The following is a 22931-nucleotide window of genomic DNA, read 5'->3' as shown; positions in this document are numbered from 1 at the left end:
GATATTGTTGACAGATGACAATATGCCAATTAGCACAAATGGTAAGTTCCGACAGTGCCTACAAGTGTGCCTACTGGCCGCTAAATGGCAATACCGGTTTCTTATGTATACACCTGGTAGGTTAGGATGTCACGTGAAGCCCATGAAATTTATTTTATCTCTTGAAAAAAAACCTATGCAAACTAATTTACGCTTAAGGTAAATTTGTTATGCAATTTAACTTGAATTTCTTACAATGCAATTTCTTACAGAAACTTAAAAATTATAACCTATATTTTAATACTTACATTGAATTAATGTTTTTAGTTAATATACTTATTATTAGGAATGCAGTTCTTGAATTGAAATTCCAACATCTTTTTACAGGTGGAAATAAGTGCTGACAAAGATTCTTATTTCTACCAGTTGGTAAAATATGTTCGTTGTAGTAAAAAGGCTCCAGTAAAATGCGATAGAAGAGCCCTGTCGAAAACCGGTTAGATTCCGACCGGGTTACCCTATTTGTATCCGGGATCCAACCGGGTAACCTGGCCGGGATCCAACCAGCTCAGCGTGATGAAACCAACCAGAATCCGACCGGGCAGCCTGACTAGATTCCGGATACAAGCAGGGCAACCCTGCCGGAATCCGGCCCGAACCCGGTCATAATTTCTACACGGATGGGGTTTTCAAATGAAATAACCATTAATATTAATATTATTATTCATATTTTTCAGGCAAAAATTCAGTTCTGCCACAATTGATTTACATTACCTATTTTTCTTTTAACTGAATACTTATTCTTAAGATTCAAGGTAAACAAAAAGTATCATTTTCACATATATGTATAAAGAAATACACAAAAACTATAAAATAGTTATAAAATAATTGCATTTTACCAGCATGAAGGAAATTCGAGAAGGTCATAAAATTAATAAATTTGATTTTATTGATTTTTTGCATTACAATAATTTACCTAAATTTCGATAATTCAAGCCTTTCTAATTTTATTTAGTCCACCCGTTCTATTTTATGGCGAAAATTACGAGTCGGAGAAACTTGAAACATTTGAATAAAGTGAATCTAGGACGAATTCACTTATTTCAAATGTGAAATATTTTGTATAGAAAAGTGCTGAGTTTTAAAATACAGATTTCCATATACTTAAAAACTGAAATAAGAAGAAAGTGATATTGAATATATTGAAAAAATTTCTAGATATATAAGTGGAACTGTTTTACATCCTTGTTAAACCAAACTAAATTGAAAGGTGCATTTATGTGATTTTCTGTTTGACTTACGTTTCTTAAAAATTATGAGATGTAGAATTAGCATAAGATTTAATTTAATAGGTGTATACATTCTCAAGTATGATAAGGAACATCATTTAAAAATTTCGTTTAAAAATCAAGCTTATTAATATTTTCTTTTTTATTTTATTCAAGTACTTAGATGTAGAAACTGAATATTTTGATTTAAGTTAGTTTTAACCGATGCAAAAAAATGAGTAGATATATTGACAAAATTGATTTTTTTTTAAATTTCAAATAATGGTCAATCTTACTTGAGAATATACAAAACTATATAGTTAAATACATAATTAAAAAATATACCCTTTGCGTGTGAACATTCTCATTTCGTGCTGCATCTCAACTGCATGTTTTTTAAATAACATAATTATTGTAATTTAAAACAAAAACTGTGACTTAAACCTCTGATGAACTACAGTCATAAATTGCAACTGAAATTGTCTAACCATTTATTTTTAAGACGTTTCTCAAAAAACTTGCGGCTTTGACAATTACATTCTCCTTACGATACTCACGCTTCGCTCTCGATAATTAGGTTATAGAGACCGTTTTCTTTAAGAAAAATAAAACAATGCAGACAAAATTGAACAGTCTATAAGAAGTAGGTATGTTTTTCACTATAATATTAATGAAAAAATACAAATTTTTTATTAAATTCACTATATATATATATACATAAATGTAGACATTAAGCCATAGGCTTTGATTTTCTGTGTTCATACTTCAGTTTTAAGACAACTCTACTATGATTTTTGAAAAACAAAAATGATCTTTTTAAAAAGGGGCTTTAGCGATTATTTAAAATTTGGTGTGAAAACTTTCATGGGGTACCGAGGAAACATAATCAACCAAAAAATACCATATGCGAGCAACATTTAATTATTCAGCCTCCGTGAGTAGGATAATATCCTTGGAATACTCACAAGGAATAGAATCTTACTTTTGTTGCCTATTTTTGGCTTACAACAAGACCGCCTGTTTCTTTGGAGTGATATTTGTTATAATTTTAACTTTGAAGAAAGAATGTTTTAAAAATGTTTGAAAATTTCAGTTAGGGAGAAAAATTCCAATTTTCCTGTATTGGCCTATAAATGCCAATGGCTCTGGAAATTAACTTTTCTCTTTCTCAAAGAATTTCTTTAGATCTACCGACTTTATTTCCAACTTCTGGAGGATTTACAACTTCCTAGCACTAATAGAAAATGGGTTAGAAAACGTAGAATTTGTAATAAAATATATGGATTTCCAACACATAGTTGGATTTGCGATTAAAAAAGATCAATTTTCAATCAAATTGCTCAATTTTCAACTAAAAAAGATTAATTCAGAACCAAAAATGAAGTGGTTAAATTTAACGTTGAAGAAACATGATTTTCACCAAAAAACAACAAATTTTTAACAAAATAATCCAATTTTCAAACCAATTATAAAACTTTTAACTAAAAGAGTTGAATCTTTTATCAAAAATATGATAGTAGACTCTTCAAAAGAAAGAGAATAATTTTTAACTAAAATTATGAATCTTTAACCAAAAAGATCAAATTTCTACAAAATAGTTCAACTTTCAACAAAAAGATTAATTTTCAAAAAAAATCATGCATTTTTAACCAAATAGTTTAATATTCGTCTAAAAAATATAACTTTTCTCCAAAAATGGAATAGGATGATTTTTTTTTTAAAATAATTATTCATAAAAAAAAATAATTTTCAACAAAACAGTTAAATTTTAAGCCTAAGAGACGAATTTTCATCATTGAAGTAAAATTTTGAACATGATAATTACATTTTCAACCAAATAATAAAAGACAAATTTTTAACAAGAGTTGAATTTTCAATAAAGAACGATTATCAGCCATGAGTTGAATTTTCAACCCAAAAGTATAAATTTTTAACAACAGTTGAATTTTCATCAAAAAGAATAACTTTCTAACAAAATTGTTGAACTTTCAACAAAATAATTAAATTTTCAATCAAATAATTAAATTATTATTAACAAAATATGAATTCCTAACTCAAGAGAATTAAGCAAAAAAAGTCATTTATAAAATGAAGGAACTCCGACTTTTGGAAGATTTGAAACTTTCTAGAACGAAAAATGGATGTTTTAGAAAATTTTAAACTTCTAGTTGCACCGAAAATTCAAATTTTTCTACATTGGGCTATACCTCTCTGTGGCCCTGAAATTGATTTTGTTACCTTTAAAAAATGTTACTTTAGATTAACGTAGCTCAAGGGATGTAAATGTCCCAATATAGACTTTCGTTATTTTATGTGATATAACGACTACCACTTGTCAGTTGTTACTTATAGAAATTTATGACAGGCAATTGATCCTGAGAATCGCATCATTCTGGTGCGCAATTTTTCTGATCCAATAAAAATCCGAAATCTGTATAAAAGCATTGCATTATCAGGCTCATCCAATTTCGGGACCAAATTGATCAAGTGGCAGATACTGTTGTGGTAACCGTTTGCTTCAAGGTCAGTGTTTTTAGAGGTCCCCGGAGATATGGTTCCTCTGAAGGTCATTTCCGGTTCCGAGAGATTCTTCGGTGGCGTTGGGGGTAGAATGGTTTCAAAATGGCGGATCTTTAAAGTCGAGAAACCGAAACAGAGTCGCGTCCTCGTCGAAGCTAGCCCGGCCAGCATCGACCGGTGTTTCATGGTCTCGCGCAAGCGCAAAGCCTTGCCCAAGAATATCAACCGAATGTCGTGCTTCAATACCTGATCGCTGCCTCCTCTCGCCCCGCTTCATTGAACTTTCCGTCACCCCACAAACCACCCCATGATCCGACATTATTCGCCGATTGTAGCGAAATCACCATCCTCCCGATTTTTTCCTCTATTCCTCATCCACCCTCGCCTTCACCGGATATCTATTGACTGGTTCCACCTCGGACGCACTCCGGACCACTTCGGACCATTTCAGGAGCTTCGAGGCCTCGAAATACTTTAAGATCAACAGTGATCGCTATTGTCGGGATTCTATACGATGCTTATATTGGTGCCACAAACTACGTGCCTCAAATTCCAATGTCGTCTCGTACTCTCAAATAACGTCTGGAGGAAGTTACTTTTCCTGACAATGAGCTGATATCAACAGACACTCCAGAGCTTAAGAAAAGGTGGATTCCATGCAGAATTTTTTTAAATTTTTCTACTTATTTGTTTAGTCGAGGAACTATAGACTTCTAAAAATTTAACTTTAACATTTTTTTTTAAAGTGATTGCACTTTTTCTATTTTAGACACTTTTTGATTCTCAAAAGCATGGATTGCAGTAGTTCAATAAGGGGCCGTTCAAAAACTACGCCACGCTATTTTGAACACTTTTTCCATCTCTTCCCTTCTTCGTTATCGGTCATCACAAAAATCTTGATACCCTATAGGGAATTTTTTCTTCGATTTCATTTGATAAATGCCGAAAATAAAATGTAAAACATACAAACATAATATTAAAAAATATATTTACTGATCAAAATACTCTCAGAAGAGGGAAATGAGGGGATGATTCTTCATAAAAACATAGGAATAATACAGGAATAAGTTCTTGTTTTTCAACCAAAAAGATTCATCTTGAATTTTTGTAATTGATGAATATTCAGAAAATGAAAAAATCGATTTCGAACCAAATATTTGCATTTACAACAAAATAGTTACTTTCAAGCAAAATAAACTACTACAAAAACAATTAAAATCAACCACAAACAACTGTATTTTTAACTAAATTGTCGAATTTTCAAGTCAAAAAGACGAATTTTTTACAAGGCAGTTGAATTTTCAACCAAGAATTTTTCTACTAAAATTCTTTATCCAAAAAGACGAATATTCAACCAAGAAGTTGAGTTCTCGGAAAAAGGTGATTTTTTAAAGAAAATAGTCGAAATGAAAAAAATATATATTACCGAATTTCAAAATTCCTGAAACAAAATTGGAGACATTATTAAAATATTCGACACTGTCAACTTGCAACATCAGGAAATTTGCGAATCGAATAAATTAGTCAATAGTTCAATAATAAAATAAACAATAACAAGCAAAATGTAACACATTTGTTCGATGAAAAAAATTTTGATTTTATTATAGTATCAGATATCCGGAATTATCTATTATCGGGAATTTTTATCATTCGAGAGTTTTCCAGTTCAAAAAGTTTAAATTATCGGTAATTTTATAATTTTATAATTTTTGTGTTTCGAAATATACTTTTGTGGATTTTTATTCGTCTCGATATTGACCGATTTCTAAGTTTTTGGGTACTTTTTTCGGATGCAAACCAACAATTTTTTTCTTTGGGATCAAAAAATTCACTTAATCTTCGCATTTTCATTTTCATTATGCCAAAAATTTATTAAAGCAATTATAAACTGACATTTGAAACAAAAAGATTTAAAAAACTTATTTGTATAATTTAAAAAAAATATAGTTTTTCAATATTAAAAAAATAAATTTTAAGCAAGAAGTAAAGAAAAAATTATTTGAATAAATGTATATAAAGTACATAGGTAGGTTGAATAATGTTGTCTCTAAAAATAACAGTTTAATGTAGAAAATAAAGAAGTACACAGAAAATCAGGCTTTTAGAACTAATTAGAACTTTAAAATTTGGATTCTCCGGTATTTTTTACACTAAAAAATAGAATGAAACCGTCTTTAGTTCACTATAGTGAAATTCGTTTTTTAGTCTCAAAAAGTGTCCAAACTAGAAAAATATTTTAAAAAATGTTGCAGTGAAATCGTTGACAATCTAAATTTTTTCTCCAAAACAAAGAAGTACCACCTACCGGGGCAAATCGCTACTTCGCGGTGTATTTCTACAACAATTTTTTAAATCATAAAACGCTGAATAATTGTATTTTTAAATTGATATTGGGCTCAATCGATCAAAGGTTAGACTACACAAACTTTTATAAGTATCTCGCGAAATAGGAAATCCAAAATATCGAAACTATTGGCGATTAAAGCCCTCCCGGAGAAGAATGAAACCCTTCCAAAACAGTATTTTTTTAGGCATTGTTTTGAAGTTTATTTACAAATAACCTACAGCCAAAGATTCCAGGACGAATTTCTACAACTGAAATTTATTATAAATAAATTCAGAAAAAATTTGACCTTGGCAAATAACTTTATAAGAAAATATGATTACAGTGATTTTTTAATACTTATATAGTATAAAATATAGATTATGTAAATAAGTAACAGCTAATGATTGTTTCTTTCCTTCACTCAAAAAAATGTCTGCTTAAATTAACAAGAATTCTCGTTAACCATACTATTTTTTCTGCTTAAAGTTATCAGAATTCTATTTGTTTTAATCAGAATTTCTCGTTAATTCAACCAGAATTCTGGTTACTCTAACCAGAAAAAATAGTAAGGGCATATTTAACCCGAATTCTGGTTCAATTAAGCAGACACTTTTTCGAGTGTTATTATTATTATTATTATTATTTTTGCTTTATTCTGTATAAAGGAATTTTAGTAAACGTTTATAATATTAATATTTGAATTCAATAAAAAAGTTAAGTCGTCCCTAACTTTCGATTTCTTCTTCCCTTAACTACGACAGACTGGCTTTGTTTTGTACTAATTTTAGTGTTGGATACACATTTTTATATGCTTTAAATAAATCGAAAACTTCAAGTGTAGCGATTCGCCCCATCGCAAGGTAAATTGCTACAACTAACTAATATCTTATTACATTTTCAAACAAGTTTTCTTTTTACAAAGATCTGCGAATTTTTTTTGAGACCCATAATAATCCATATTAATAGCTATTAAATATTTGAGACAATTTAGGCAATTTCTACCTTACCTCTAAGTCATGATTTGTGAAAAACTATAGCGATTCTTCCCGGTTGACGATAGCCAAAATTAAAAAAAAAATGATGATATAAAAGTCTACTTAGGGTGTGTCCGGAATAAAATCCATCTAAAGTTAAAGTGGTAATAGAACTTTTTGGAAACATAAATTTGCAAATAAATCGAATTTTTCATCAGAGAGAATTTAATATATATGGATAATTTCACTGAGAATGCAAATTATTAGAGCAACGTTAGCTGAAGTGACCTTGATTCTCAAGATTGATTCCCACATGAACCGGAAAATTAAATTGTTGAAAATCTGAATTCCTGGATTTATCAGTTTTTCTAGTCGAATACGCGCAGCATAAAGAAGACTTATATGTAATTTTCGTTGTACTTTATGTTCCACCATAACTTTGGACACGATTGAAATATAGGCATACATGTTTTTTTTTAATTGCAGGTAATTTTAGTGACAGTGACATAGGCACATAAATCGACAGGTAGGGGGGGGGGCGTAGTGTCCATTTTTTGTTTGAAGAGACGTCGTATCACTTGAAACAAAAATAAGACACTAGGTTTTTTCGCTCACCCGTAGAAACATGCATGCTTGTCCTTCCTGTTTTCAACCTTACAGTTACTGGCGTATTGAAATTTATACTTTATACTTTATGAGTTAGAATTCTATTGTCGAGCAAATAATTATATTCATCCAAATTACTTGCATAGTGACGACGATATTGCGCTAAAAATTTGACATTAATAGAGCATATATAAAATAATCGCTGTGGGATATTTTTTAGTTTCTGTTTTGAAAATTAATGTTTTTCAATTTGGTACAAATTTAATATAGTAGATGGTTAAAAATTATAAATATGAAAATGCTCCATTTCATAAAAGAATCTATATCCATCCTATATAGTTAATTAATTTCTTTTTAATAATCTGCAAACTTATACAAACTAATAAAAAGTTTAAAATTATTTACCATCAAAAGGGATAAAAAAGAACCTATAATCGGATATGATCGTGTTCTCAGTAGAATTTTCGTAATGCAACAAACTCATGATTAAAAAAGTCTGCATAAACAGATTTGTGAGTATTAATTCCAAATCGGAGATTTAAAAGAAAATTATATTTAATATGTATGGACACGAAAAAAACAGGGCGTAATAGATGAAAGTTTTTTTCTCCTCTACACTACCGTGCAAAAGTTTATGACCTCTTTTTTATGACTGATAAAATTCTCTTAATTTTATTAATGACAGAGCTAAAACTTATTTTCTTTAAAGGGTTGAATGATCTCAAAATTCTGTATAAAATGAGCCCAGGATGAAGCCAATTTGTGTATTTTTAAGTAAATATTGCAAAATAGAGTAAGTTTAATTTTTTTTTAATTTTTGATGATTTTCGTAATAATCAATCTTTTTTAATATTCTTGTGCTCACCTTAAATCTATTGTTCTACTGTATCTCAGCAGCTAATAAGCATAAATCTTTAAAAAATTCCTATCACAGTGCAAGAATTTGAAGTTGGAAAAATTTAAAAACATCTTATCTGCAGGAATATAAAAATGGAATAAATATGTATTAGGAGCGAATTTTTTAGAACGTTTATTGTTATATGTTTCATATATTTACAAAATAGAAGAATATATTTAAAATGAGCCTAAGAACATTAAAAAAAATTGATTATTATGGAAGTTATTGGAAATTTGAGAAAACATTTACATTTGCGTTATTTTTTTTAATATCTTTTAAAAAAATAGACAAAGTATCTTCATCCTCGGTGCATTTGATACCGAATTCTGAGAACATTTAACGCTTTAATGAGAAAATTTGTTAGCTCTGACATAACTGAAATTAAGAGAACTTTATCAGTCATAAAAAAACAGGTGGTCGTAAACTTTTTTCTGCGGTAGTGTATATAAAATCACAAATCCGTTGAATATCGATTTTATGAAGTTCATCTCTCGGTTTGTTTTTCATTGTGATATAATTATGTAAAATTTAATTACGGGACGCATACAGGATAGAATATTTTATTGAAAAATGTCTTTGATGCTTACTAACATCGTTCCATATATAGTACTTTTAACTTTGAACATTTAAAAAAACAATGTATTATTTTCGTTAATAAATATATCAATAAGGACTTTTTAAATTATCCAGTGCCCAGTAAACGTGTTTTCTGTGTAAAATAATATCAAGTCTTTGAATAGAATAATTATTGAATTGGAAAACTATGTGTTCTATTTACTGCACCGTCATTACATTCTTAATGTCAGACTAATATTTATTATATCCACAAAATGCAATTAATCGATATAAATTATTTGTTAAAATTACAGTATTTCTTAAAAAGGCAGTATGTCGGACATAAACATTTTATTTTCCCTAGAAAGGAGGAACATGAAAAAAGAGCTATAAATATACTTCTCTAAAATTAAAACGTATAAAAGGCTGTGTCATCTAGTAGAAAAATATTCACCAAAAATTTATTTCTTTACAATTTTTCTAATTACAAGCATAGATCTTCTATTTTTTACTATTGATCATACATTTTTCTAAATTTTTCGACAAGCTAAACGTGACGTAAAATGACAAATATTTTAAAGAGTAATTTCAAAATGGTAAAAAATCTGTTTTCATGGATATTTTTTTACAGAATGATAAAAAATAAATATATTAATCAAATTTTACCGATAATAGTCTTTATAATAATATTACAAATTTTTTATTGTAAAATTACTAAGCTGTAACGTTATATACTTCAATTTTGGATACATGGATTTCCTACACGGTTGATTTGTTAAAAATATTAAGTGACATTTTTAATTAACCCCTCCACGTACCAGAGTGTAACATCCCCCCATCTGTAACGTCATCCATGGATGACTCCTAAGGGCATGTAACAGTAGAAAAGGTAAAAGTCAAGTAATGTTTCAAGTAGAAAGAGTAAATAATGAAAAGTCCAATAGTGGCAGTATAATAGCATTTTGTATTTAGAAAATTCAGGAAAATGATTTTATACTCAAGTAAGTCAGGAAAAAAGCACTATGAAACGTTTTTTTACTCATAAACTTTTATAATTAAAAAAACTTTTTTTTTCAGATTTTTAGATCTATTTGTAAAAATGTAGAAGCGCAAAACATGCGTATATAAATATTTTCAAGTATCCTTTTCTTCAACAAGAATATGCCATTCGCAAGAATTTATACAAGTAAATTGAATTTATACATCACTACATCCTTCATAATGGATTCCCATAGAAAGGATAGTGCACTTGGTGCCAAGACCAGACATCCTGTCAACTCTCGCCGAAAACCGAGGCGTTTAATTGACTTCAATGTTCTCCAGGAACCGTGAATTCAGATGCAAATGCATTCTGAATTCCTACAAACCAGAGACGGTCTTTTCTATTAAGAAATATTTATAAATTGATTGCATTGAAATTTTCAAGAAGCGTCTAATAATTGTTCTTTGCTTAACATTTTAATTCATATTAATAATAGAAAATCATAAGCTTTCGCTCATTCTTTCAGATTTGAAGGTTAAAACAAAATAACTATAGTTAAACAATTATTGAAGCTTTCGAATTAAAGAAATGAACAAACGTGATCACAATTTAAATTCTCTTCATTATTTTATTTTTCATCTTTTCATTCTTCCTAGTTGATGGAAATACGAGGTTGCTAGACCATAGTTGATTGAGAGATGCAATCTCGTTTCAAGTGTACGATAAATTGCCAATACAAGTTCAAGAGTCGTTGATCTTTTATTCTAGTTCACTTATCCGCAAAATTTAAAAAGGTATCTGATAAATGTATTGCACTTTTGAAGTAATTAAGCAAATTTTTAAATATTTAGAAATGCAGATTAATGTTTCTTAAATTGTAATGAAACCGATGAAAGTAATTATGTAAATTACGATATGTTAAAGAAAAAATAATGAAATATCTTAAGTAGTGCAGATTCGAAAATTCCAAGCTATAAAGATAAAAATTCGAAGAAGTACAAAACAAGTTTTTATGCAAAAATTAGCCCAAAGCTTACAAATTTGATCGGATTTGAGTTTTTTTCTAAAATTAAAGTTAAATAAATTTTAAAGAGATTTATGTGAGCAGATTTATGAACTTTTTATATTTTATTTCACAACAAAAATGACATTTATAAATTTAAAAAAAGATTCCGTTTTTTTTAACTGCTTACATTTATGTAAAACATCATAAAATCAGTAAAGATACTGCTTACAGAAAGTATCCAGCAGGTCAGAATCTTAAAAAAATTTATTTTCGTGTTAACAAATTATTGAATGAAAGTGCTACTTCAAAATTAAAAATACAGTGAAACCCTTCAATAGCCCTCCTTCTATAGTCCTTCCGAGAATCGAAGCCGCACTGCAGGTAGGTGTATCAGGAGCTGCGCGGGGTGCGTGGGGTCTGCGGTTGTCACTCAGACGTGAACAAACAAAAGCGGAGCGGCCTATAATCAGTTAGTTCCCAACCACCGTTAGCTCCAAAATAGGCGCTATAGAATAGTTTCACTGTACTTGGAGATCGTTTTCAATCTTTTGTTTGGTATATGCGTAAAAACAATTCTTAGTTACTATTTGTTTAATTTAAAGTAACTGTTAATTATATAGAAAAATTTAATGAATCAATGTAAATCTTAGCAATTGCGCGGTCTAAAGACACCGTTCCTTTAACAAAATTGGTACAAAATTTGTCGCAAATTAATCATTTGTACAATTTGTTAATATCTGATAACAATGATTAATTCTTGAATTTTTCTCGGAAATAGAAAGAGATTCATAAAATGATGAGATAAAACTTGATATATCTAGAAAAGGTCGACAAAAACACCTCTTAATCTTTTGTGATAGCTTGCATTGTTTTTCAGAGAGAAGAAAATAAAAAATTATTAGCAGAAGCGTTTTAAAAATATTGGATAAAGTTATGAGGTGGAATTTTCCTGAAAACCTTCTTTTCATTTTTTCAAAATTTTATGAAAAAAAATAACATTTTTTTTCAAATATAATATGCGATATTTTTAACCATTCGTTATTTCCGCGAAGCATGTAGAATTGCGAGTTTTCAAACATAATTTTTTTCGCTGTGAAGCACTGGTTTAATTTACTTTATTTTCACCATGGAATCATATATTTAAATATGAATTAATTCTGACACCCTAAGCTTGTCCTCTACACATAACTTGAAATAGAATTGATCATTCATATATTTAAAACTCCATTGCGTATAAGCAACTGATTTTATCAATAATCAAATAAGTATGATAAATTTTGCAAATTAGCATATATAAACGAAACGTTTAAATCCCAAAATAAATCTTTTAAAGCAATCGCATGTAGCAAGTTTCCCCCTAAGAAATGTAAAACCTCTAATCTTAAAAGTATTATCAATCGATTTCAGTAGTAGAGGTCAACGCATGGTCACACAGTCTTGATACATTCCCCTGCTTTCACTTAGCGATTGAGAGATTCCATCGCTCCCGTTTCTGGGATAAAATCGTGAAGTCCCATAAGAGCCGGGGGTAGAAAAAATTACTAAATCTTATCTGAATCGCTAGTCCATTGAGCGGCGGTTTGATATCACGGTAGGATCTCCTTTGAAAAGAAGCCCCGTGTGGATTTGAGAAACCTGGAAATACGGACAGTGGATTCGTTGAGAAAAGGAATGAGGAGAGGCGGTTAGAGTGGATGGAGCATGAGGAAAAGAAAGGGAAAGACTTATCCTGACAATACATCCTTTAAGCCATCGAGGAAGAGAAGAGAAGGGAAGGGAAGGCTGACTGACAGACAGCTCCTGTCTACTCGATACCCAAGCAAAACCTACCACCAACACGCCAACGCAGCCTTCAACCAATTCGAAATCAGCACCCTTCCTCGAACCCCTAGTTGGACATCGAATATCGCGTAGTTACGTGCTGACATGCATCAAGGGACGCTTTCAGCTTTTTTTGGAACTCCAGAGTTCATGATAAGCCGATATGATGGACGTTTCTAACGTGTTTGACTCACATCAGTTTTCGGAAATAAAAAACCTCTGGACATTTCAGAAATTCGTTCACGGTGGAACGTATGATAATTAGTGATTTTGTTAAGCAGTTCAAGAGCTTAAGAACTCATAACAAAAATTAATGCACATTTTTTTATTGCTCATTTGAAGGGTCTTGGTCTAAAATAGGCCAACTTTAATTCTTTACATTAAAGATACATGACTCAATAAAACGCCAGGTTATCAACAAAATTTAAAGCTGATTAAATAAAAGTTAACGAATAAACTAAGTGGAAAAATGCCCGATTTTTTCAAATTAAATAACATTAACCCGTGGCCCGGGCTTTTAAAATTAAAATGGGGTTTCAAATAGGAAAAGCTCGATTTTCTAAACAATGAAAAACCCCCCGTTATTCCCTTGGTTTGTGCTCGGAAAATCTTTAAAAGTTTAAAATAGCAGTTTAATGTCAAATACATGTAGAAGACGACATTTTTGGAAAATTTTTAACATCAATTATGTTTATTCGATAAGTGATTTCGACTTGTTTAAATAATGATTATTTGTTTGGACCATCCTCCCCCTGAAAATCGTGAACAGTTATCATTTTTCCGAATAAATGATAAAGTTGATGAATCTGAAGAGTAATATCTCTTGTTTAACATATTTGGTTATTATCCAAATTTTATTTGCTTTAACAATTTTTCCCCGTGGAAATCTTGAAAATATACTACTTTCTGAAATTAATCAAACATATAATGAACGCTATTATTGATATTTTTGTTGAATAACAGTTTGCGATTATTTAAAAAATTTTTGTTAGTGCAAAAAATGTTCCCCTGTAAATCGTTGAAAGTTACGGTATCTTCTTTATTATTCAGTATTCTCTTACCTCAGAACTTATACCCTAATTTTTTAAACAATAATAATTTTTTTAACAATCTTTTCTAGTTATGGTATGGATAGATATTTTTAAAATCTTTTTCCTTGAGATAAAAAAAATACTGAATAATAAGCGATACAGTGTAAGAGATTTGAAAAAACTATAATTTCCTCCATCTTTCATATGAAAAGGAGCATGTGACATTAGATCTTTAATTAACTGAAAACGGTCTTTTACAAAAAATATAACTTTTAACGTTCATTAACTGCGTGGTTAATTCCAGATAATAATAAATTCTAACGAGTTACGGAGAACAAATTTTGTATACAAATAAAAATAGTTGAAATAATTGCTAAATATCCTAAGCAAAAAATATTACTCTTAACATTTGTCGATTGTGTAATTTATTAAAAAAATGTCGATATAATAAAAACAGAAGTTATGCAAATAGAAATTAATGAAACAATTGCAAAATATGTTAAACAACAAATATTTACTGTTTAAATTCATCAAATATACCATTTATCTCGAGAAATGATGAATTTTCACTATTTACTGGAAACAAATTGTTTAAGCAATTAAAAACAAGTTTAATAGTACTTGAAAACATGTCACTTTTAGAATAAAAGTAATTAGTCTTGAAATGATTGAAACAAAAGATCGTCTTTAGAATAAACTCAAAATACTACTACTATTTTACATGTTTAGGGCATCTTCCAGGCACAATACAAGGGGGTTGTGGGAGTTAAAATCAAAAGCTATTGGGTGCAAATTATTGCGTAAGCAATAATTATAAGAAGCGAAAAAACTTTAATTCATAAAAAGTTAATCATAAATACATCTATGTTGACGGGTTTTAAAAAATAGGAATTTTTTCCGGAAAACGAACAAATGAGGAGCGATCGATAATTAAAAATCGAAATATGAATTTGTAGCATTTGTAGAACACCCAAATAGACAATCATATTTTTAGGGATTTATTCATGGGCATACTACAGATTTCAGGAAAAAGTTTTTTCATTAGTAGAGAGCTTCAAAATTAATAAAAAACAGTGTGAAATGATTTTAAAAACATATCATGATAAAGTTTGAATATATTTTTAAATTTGTATTAAAACAACGATTTTAGTACCGTGAAGAAAAGAAAACTCTAGTTTTTAAAGTGAAGTGACCCTCGGTACTGAGGTTCATGGTTCGATTCGCGATGCGCATTTCATAAGTAGAAACGACAATTAAAAAAAAGGTTTGACCCAACTTGAGGATATAAAATAACTTTTCAAGCCCCGTAAATATTAATGACAGAAAATACAAAATTTGTTCTCCCGATCATAGCACCAACGGATTAAAAAAATTCTTCATATTAGTTTTAGGCTCTTGGTTTATTTGACCTCTCCTCATAATTTAACTTTCCCATTTAAATAACTTTAAAACAACCAAGTTAATCGAATTCCATTTTTTCCGAAGTAATAAATTTTTTTATAAACTGTTTGGGTGTTACCAAAAACGACCATTTACATTTAGTAAAATATACTGAAAAGAAAAAGAAAGGAGAAATGGAGGTCTTAAGTAGACAGAGATCTTTATGGTAAGCCGAGCGATAGTTTAAAAAAAAATGCTATTTAAGTATTCAATATATATTTGAAATTCATCGTAACAGTGACCTTTTTCACAGAACCACAACTTTTCTTCAACAGGACTTGTCTGTTCGACACATTCTGCGTCAACTTGAGTGAGTTAAAGATTATTTCTAGGTAGAAATTAAAATCTATTATAAGATAATAAGTTTTCTCAAATAAATATCTCTGAGAAAAACTGCTGTTTCTACTTTCTAAATGCTAAAAAGAAACCGAAATTAGGAATGGACGCTGCAAGTATAAAGAGAATGTTATGGCAAGCCGAGAGATAATTTTCACTAAAAATTGTAGTATTTTTTTTTTTTAATTTATCAAAACAGTAATATTTTTTCAGAATCGCAAATTTTCAAAAAATGCATTTCTTACCCATATATTCCACATTCACTTGTTAAAATTGAAGATAATCCGCCAAGTAGAAAGGGAAGTTTATGTCTAAACAATAAATTCAAATTTGTTTAAAGGACATACGTACTATTTTATATAATTTTCATAAGCTAAAGTGAAATTTTTTGCTAGACATAAAACATAAATTTAAACTCGCAAGACATTCAGTTCACATATATTTAAAAACTTGTTTAAATTGTATTTTGTATCGAAACAAGATTTTTTCCAGGAATGGGTCTGATTGAAGCAATGCTTTTCTTTTCTACTTGAATAAGGGAACGAAAAAAGAATGGTCATAGAAAAGGATCATTTGTCATGTAGAAAGGACAATTTATGGTAAGACGACATGTGCTTTTTCAGCAAAAATGCCGTAACATTTCATATATTTAAATATGGTATTTAAGAGGATAACTCAAAATAAAAAATGGTATATAATTTGTTAAGAAACAATTACAAGGTCTCCAGATATAAGTTATTGAACGAAAAAGTCAAAAGAAAGGATATCTGAAATAGATAGTTTTTACCGCTTGTATCTGTAAATTATAAATAAACAGAATAACCTGAATTTGATAGAAATCAAACAGCTTTTTTCAGTGTTGTTCATTGTGTTCATCACTGTATGGAAATTTAGCCCCAAAAATTTGTATTTCAATAAGGAAATTGAAACTGGAGCAAGCGTTCGTTTCTGCATAAAATGACTAGATCTCGTGACAGATAAACCCATCAATACCATTGTTACATGTCTACATGATATAAATTTAAAATCATATATTCATTTTATAACACACAAAAATTGAAAAATTAAAGATAAAATATACATGAAATAAAAGAACATTCAAGTCTACTTTTACAAGGAATAATTTATCACGCATGCTTATTTCAATATAGATTATAATTTAGAATCAACAAATTTTTTTACGAATTATTTTTAAATTATATATAGATAACTCAATAATATTTTTACAATATATTCAAGAAGGTAGAATTTCTTTTTGTAAAAGGTTTAATATACGACGAGAAAACACGTAAACAAGAAGTTTAAATCGAACAATAATAATGAACTTGTTTATGAAATATTTTTTACAATAACGTACTAATTAGAAATCAGCAATTTTATTCTTTAAACCAATGAACCTTAATAAAGAAGCTGGTTTTCTTAATTTATATCATACTAACAACCAAAATCTCATTTTTCGATGAATCATAACTATTATACGTAATATCGAAATAAATATTAAATATTAATTAATCTATAAAAACTTACAAGGAGCCGTTCAAAAAACGTGTCACCGTTTTTGGAACACTTTTTTTACCGCTTCCTTTGTCACAGGTCATTACACAAAGCTTAACCCCCAGGGTGACGTCAAAAATACGACCCCCTGCCCGTTGAGTCAAATTTTTGTCTTTGATTTAATTTGGTAAACTTCTAAAATAAAACAGCAAGCACGGAAACATAATATTTTAACAGACTTCGCAACCAAAAATGCTCATAAACAGAGGAAATAGATCTTTTTCACGAAAATAGAGGAATACTTTTTTTTCCATCACATTCATGCATACGTACCATATTGAAATCAACATGAAACCCATCAGATTTTAAGCCAAAATGCGAAGCATTTTCAATAAAATAGTTCGATTAAAAAATTAAAAAACTAATTATTTAACAAAGAGTTGCATTTGTAACCAAATAGTTGAACTTAAAACGAAAGAAAGAAAATTTCCACAAAATAGTTGAATTTTAAAAATAATACTTCAATTTTCACGCCAAGAAGGTGAATTTGTTAATAGAAAGTTGAATTTCCAATAAAAAAGGACGAATTTTCTATCCAAAAGGATGAATATTCAACAAAACAGATAAATTTTCGACCAAAAATGATGACTTTTGAACAAAATAGTTTTACTGTATTTTATTTATACCCTACTGCAACACTACTTTGTAATTCTCCTTCTTTAGGCGTCATTTTTTGGCATTTTTCCTATCCTGTTCAACCAGTTTTTTCTCTCTCAGATCATCCAGCTTCTTCATCCATTCCTTCGTCTGAGCCTTCTCATTCAAAATCTATTTCACTCTTTCTTTTATACTCTCCCTGACTCCCTTGTCACCTGTACAACTCTCTAACACATGCAATTATATTTCCTGCTCATACATACTCTACACACATTCTCTTCTTCATTCATCTAATACCTGCATGCTCCTACACCCTCTTTCATTCTCAATCTCGCCACTCTATTCCATTTGCTCTCCTTTTAAATCTTTTTCAGGTACTCTGGTTCCCCCTGTATCTTAACCATTCTATACCAGAGTTTGTACCTTGAATATGCGTTTTTCCCCATTTTTCCTCCCCTTGCCTTGATCTATTCCTCTATTACCTCCCAATTTCTACCCCTAACTTGCATACCACATTCAAATCTCTTTCTATTTCTCTTATCCTCCTATTTTGAATACTCCACGTTACCCTTCCTCTCCTTATCAATAATTTCCCGTGCACACGCTCGTGCAATTTTGCTTCCCTCTCCCCTTCTTAGTTTCTCTCCGAATTCCCAGGCTCTTTTCACTTGCCTGACCACCACTCTTTCTCGTCCTATTTCTATCCTCAGCATATAACCTGGGCAATTCGAACTCACTCCTATAACAAATCTTAAAAATCTCTGATGCAAACTTTCCACTTTCTTGTGTTCTTTCCATCCCCAAATTTCCACTCCATAGCTTAACACTGACCATACTAACACATCAAACAACCACACTCTCATTTTCTAGACGCCCTTGAACCACGCTATTTATCTTCTATTCGTACTCTAATCTACCCCTTTTATTTCTGAAATACATCATCTTAAGCTTGCTCACCTTCACTCCTAAATCCTTTTCTCTCACATTGTTTTCGAACACTTTTATCACCAGATTCATATTTTTTATTATTCGCTACTAGCACTACATCATATGCATATGCTAATGAATATAATTATCCTGTTTCTAATGTTGCCTCCCTTCCCTTTCCTCTTTAACTTCTTCCTTAAATCTGCCAGAAGAATAATAAATAGAAGTGGATGAATTTTCTATCTATACATTATTGACCAAAAATGATGACTTTTGAACAAAGCAGTTAAATTTTTAACAAATTAATTAAATTTTCAACAAAAAAATGCATCCTGAAGTAATAAAATGAATGTTTAACGAAGGAGTTCAACTTTCAACTCAGCAGTTAAATTTTTAATCACGTGGCTTAATTTACTATAAAAAAAGACGAATTTACAATAAAATAAATCAATTTTCTACCAAATAGTTGAATTTTCAACTAAAAACGATAATTTTAACAAAATGGTTAAATCAGCCAAAAAAGATGAATTATCATTGAAAAATGTAACAGTTTAATTTTCAAGTAAAAATGGAATAGTTAATTTTAAATTTAAGTAAATTAATTTAAAAAAAAACTAATTAGGAAATAGTTATATTTTAAATTGAATAGCCGACATTTCATTTTGAAAGAATCAACTTTCAACGAGAAATATTCTGTTTTTCTTATTGAGTCTAATTAATTTAGTTCGCATCGAAGTAAAAAAACGTGAAACATTATAAGTTTCCAAGAAAACATGGAGAAAAGGAGGAATTTTTCGAAAAAATGGAAAAGAGGAGAATACGGAAAAGAATGTAAAGTCTGTATTTAGATGCTTTACTTGTAAAATTGAACTCACTAATTTTCATTTTTTTAAGTATTTCAAACAATGTTTATTCACATTTATATTTTCGATGTGTGATGTCACATCGGCGTAAACTGCTCCATCCTTCTTTATAAAGCGTAAAAAAACCTGCTATCACCCTCCCCCTGAAAACGTGACGTAATATTTTTGAACGGCCCCTAATAATATCTATCTGAATATCGAGAACAAATAAAATTATTATTATAAATAAACTTTTCAAATCATTATTGCAAACAATTATTTCGATCTGATTTTAAAGTGGAAATGGCTGATAAGCTGATTAAAAATGAGCAACTTAATTACCACTTTTACTTTTTTTAAACTCGTAAAAATGAAAAAGAAGTTTAAATAAAAATGTAGAAGTAATTAAAGCGTACAAAGGCAGTGGATCCTTCGAGGTAGTCAAGTACTTAAGTGAAGGATCACTCAATCGGGATCGTTCAGAAACAGGTCTTCGTGAAACACCCAGTAGATCGGGCAGGCGACGGACAACGCGTTTTGCGGTGACAGAGCGTATCTGATGGAGGGTTGTCACGGTACGGAAGCACCCCTCAGACTTCGATATTAAAGCCCTTCTAATATAAGAGCAAAAGCTCTGTTCTGCAACCCCTTCCACTTTTCCATTCTCGATATCCCCCACGCTACCCCCACTACTCCCGCGCCACTACTTTCTACCCCATAACTACCCTCGCACCGGCCCATCGTCGCGGTAATGCACACCAACGAAAAGGATATCTTGAAAATATATGCCTTCGGTTGTATGTGTGTTCCCCTTGTCTAGGCTTCCGTATCCATCTAATACGCACCATTGACCACGAATGCACGTCCGATAGGACCGCCCATGGTCCTCCTCAAAAATCAAGTTATCTCGATTCCTTCGTGCCCATCGCACCGTTTTAACCAACTACGAGATTGTTTATGACCCTAGTAAAACCTCGATAAAAAATTTGTTCGCGGTCCTTTTTTTTGCGAAGGAAGATTGTGAAAATTAGAAGAAAAATATTGGTTTAATGTTGGTGGAATCCACGTTATTTGATAACAAAAATGTTCAGATTGGAATGAGATTTGGCTTCAATTCAAAATATATGAATGTCTGATAGCGAAAAAAAACCTCACCATAAATTTGTTAAAATTAAAAAAAAACAATTGTCTTATGAGACTTCGAGTTTTTGGGCAACTTTTTATTTCAAAAACCATATCTTGCGATTCAGTTGATCGATTAAAAATTTCGACATCTCAATTTACTTGTTACAAGATACTGTTTAAAATTTAAAACAAAAAATTAAAATCATTTTTGAAAATTTTACCAGGTGAAGGTATATTTGTGCACTACAAGTGAGATTAAATTCAAGCGTCTCGTTCAGTATGGCGCGGCTAGGCTCGGTAGGTCAAATAAAGTGTTGGTGTTCAAATTAATTTCATAAACACAATTTTCTTTCGTTCATCAATTGTCACCAAGTGATAAAATATTATAAACTTTATATAATTATAAATTACTTTATGTCCGATTCCGTAAAATCAACGGTATTCATTTGATCACAAGAAACTAAAACGATTAATTAGTTACCAATTTTTAAAAATAAAAAAAATCTATTTATTAATTTTCATGAATCCAACTCAGAAAATCTTTTTGTCTATACCTTGTTAAAATTTAGCTATAATTGACTAAATACTGCTAATCCCCACAAAACCCTTTTCATCCCCTATTTTGTTTATAACAAATCCCATACATTTTTAAACTACTACAGTCTTACTAGAAAATACATCTGGATAGCTGTTTAATTGATTCTAGATATTTTGGAATGAATCTGAATATTTATGGAACGAGGTACTCTTCAAGAATCTACACACCTTTATTTTACATTTTATCTATTAAATTAAAAAATAATTATGTATTCAATAATTTTATTAGCTTTTATTTAGAAAAACTACAAAGCGAATAAAAATTGTGGTCGGGAAATTAATGTTTTTTTTTAAACAAATTTTTCAGAATTTTTTTTCATATTATTTTATTTTGTAGCCTATTATACAAAATGTAAATTGAGACACCAAAAAGTTAAATTAGTCAATTAGAATCAAAGATATCGCATTTTAATAAACAAATTGGCCCAAAACTAAATTTCCTCTAAGTCGGTATTTTTTCTAATTGCCGAAAAATATTATTTTCCAATAATCGTTTAACAATATTCAATATTATTTTTTGAAAGTCGGAAATGGTGAGGAAATCAGAATTCCAGTTTGGGGGAATCGAAAGTTCGACACTGGATTCACAAACTTAAAGGCATATACATTTTCATATACGTGCAAAATCATAATTTCTTCGAAGTTTCTATGCAGTTTATGTAGAATGGAAGTTTCGTTACATTTTTGTTGCACTTTGAAATAAAGTCTTACTTTAAGCCAGAAATTGGTCGGAAAGAACTATCATAAACCTAAATATTTACCGACATTTAGACAAAATACAGAGTTATAATTAGCCCTAAACAGTCTTATAAGCTATACACAAAAAAAATCTATATGTAAAGACAAGGCTGTGTAATTTTGAATAAAATTGTATCACCCATTATTATTAATAATTTTATAAGAAATACGAAATTCTATAAATATTCCTGTGAATACTAAAGAGGTGTGAAAATTCATAGGTGATTTCAATAAAATGCAGAGGAAACGCGAGAAGAATTCTATGAAACTTCCAGGGAGGTTCCATGTAAATTCTAGACAGATTTTACATGAAATCTATTAAGATTCTACTAAATTTACATGTCTTATTATTCTAAACACCAAAACATTAATTGTACTTTATTTTAGAATCTCAAATACATTTCATAGTATGTTCTGTTGTATAAACCACATGTTATTTTTATTATAAAATTTCGATAGTTATCCTATATATTCTTAGAAGTTCTAAACATATTTTTTAGTATGCTCATCGTAAAAAGATATGAGTATTTTTGGATTCTCTATAAACGAGAATAAATAAAGCATTAAAAAAGAATATTCCCAGTCTTTATAGAAACGAATAAAAAGAATGATGAAAGAATTAATAACTTATTCGGCGAAGTCAATTTGTTTTTATTGAACGTTTCTTTGCTTAATGACCAAGGCATTTGCTTATTATCCTATGAAATTCAAAATTTGTGGAAGGTAGATTTTTCTGTCATAACTTTAAAATAAGTATTGGAAGTAAATTTCTGAACCTAGAATAAACATGTATGTAGGTTTATAATAAT

General features: G+C 29.8%; 1 protein-coding gene across 1 annotated transcript in view; it reads right to left on the bottom strand.

The window, feature by feature from the left end:
• LOC117182725 (protein Skeletor, isoforms B/C) overlaps positions 1–22931 on the bottom strand; it is a 116297-nt gene that overhangs the window by 43742 nt on the left and 49624 nt on the right. The gene's annotated exons all lie outside the window — the stretch shown is intronic.

This window comes from Belonocnema kinseyi, chromosome 2 (assembly GCF_010883055.1).
Source record: "Belonocnema kinseyi isolate 2016_QV_RU_SX_M_011 chromosome 2, B_treatae_v1, whole genome shotgun sequence".
Taxonomy (NCBI): Eukaryota; Metazoa; Arthropoda; class Insecta; order Hymenoptera; family Cynipidae; genus Belonocnema; species Belonocnema kinseyi.
Note: the sequence above shows the minus strand (reverse complement) of the source record. Positions and strands in the feature narration are given on the sequence as shown.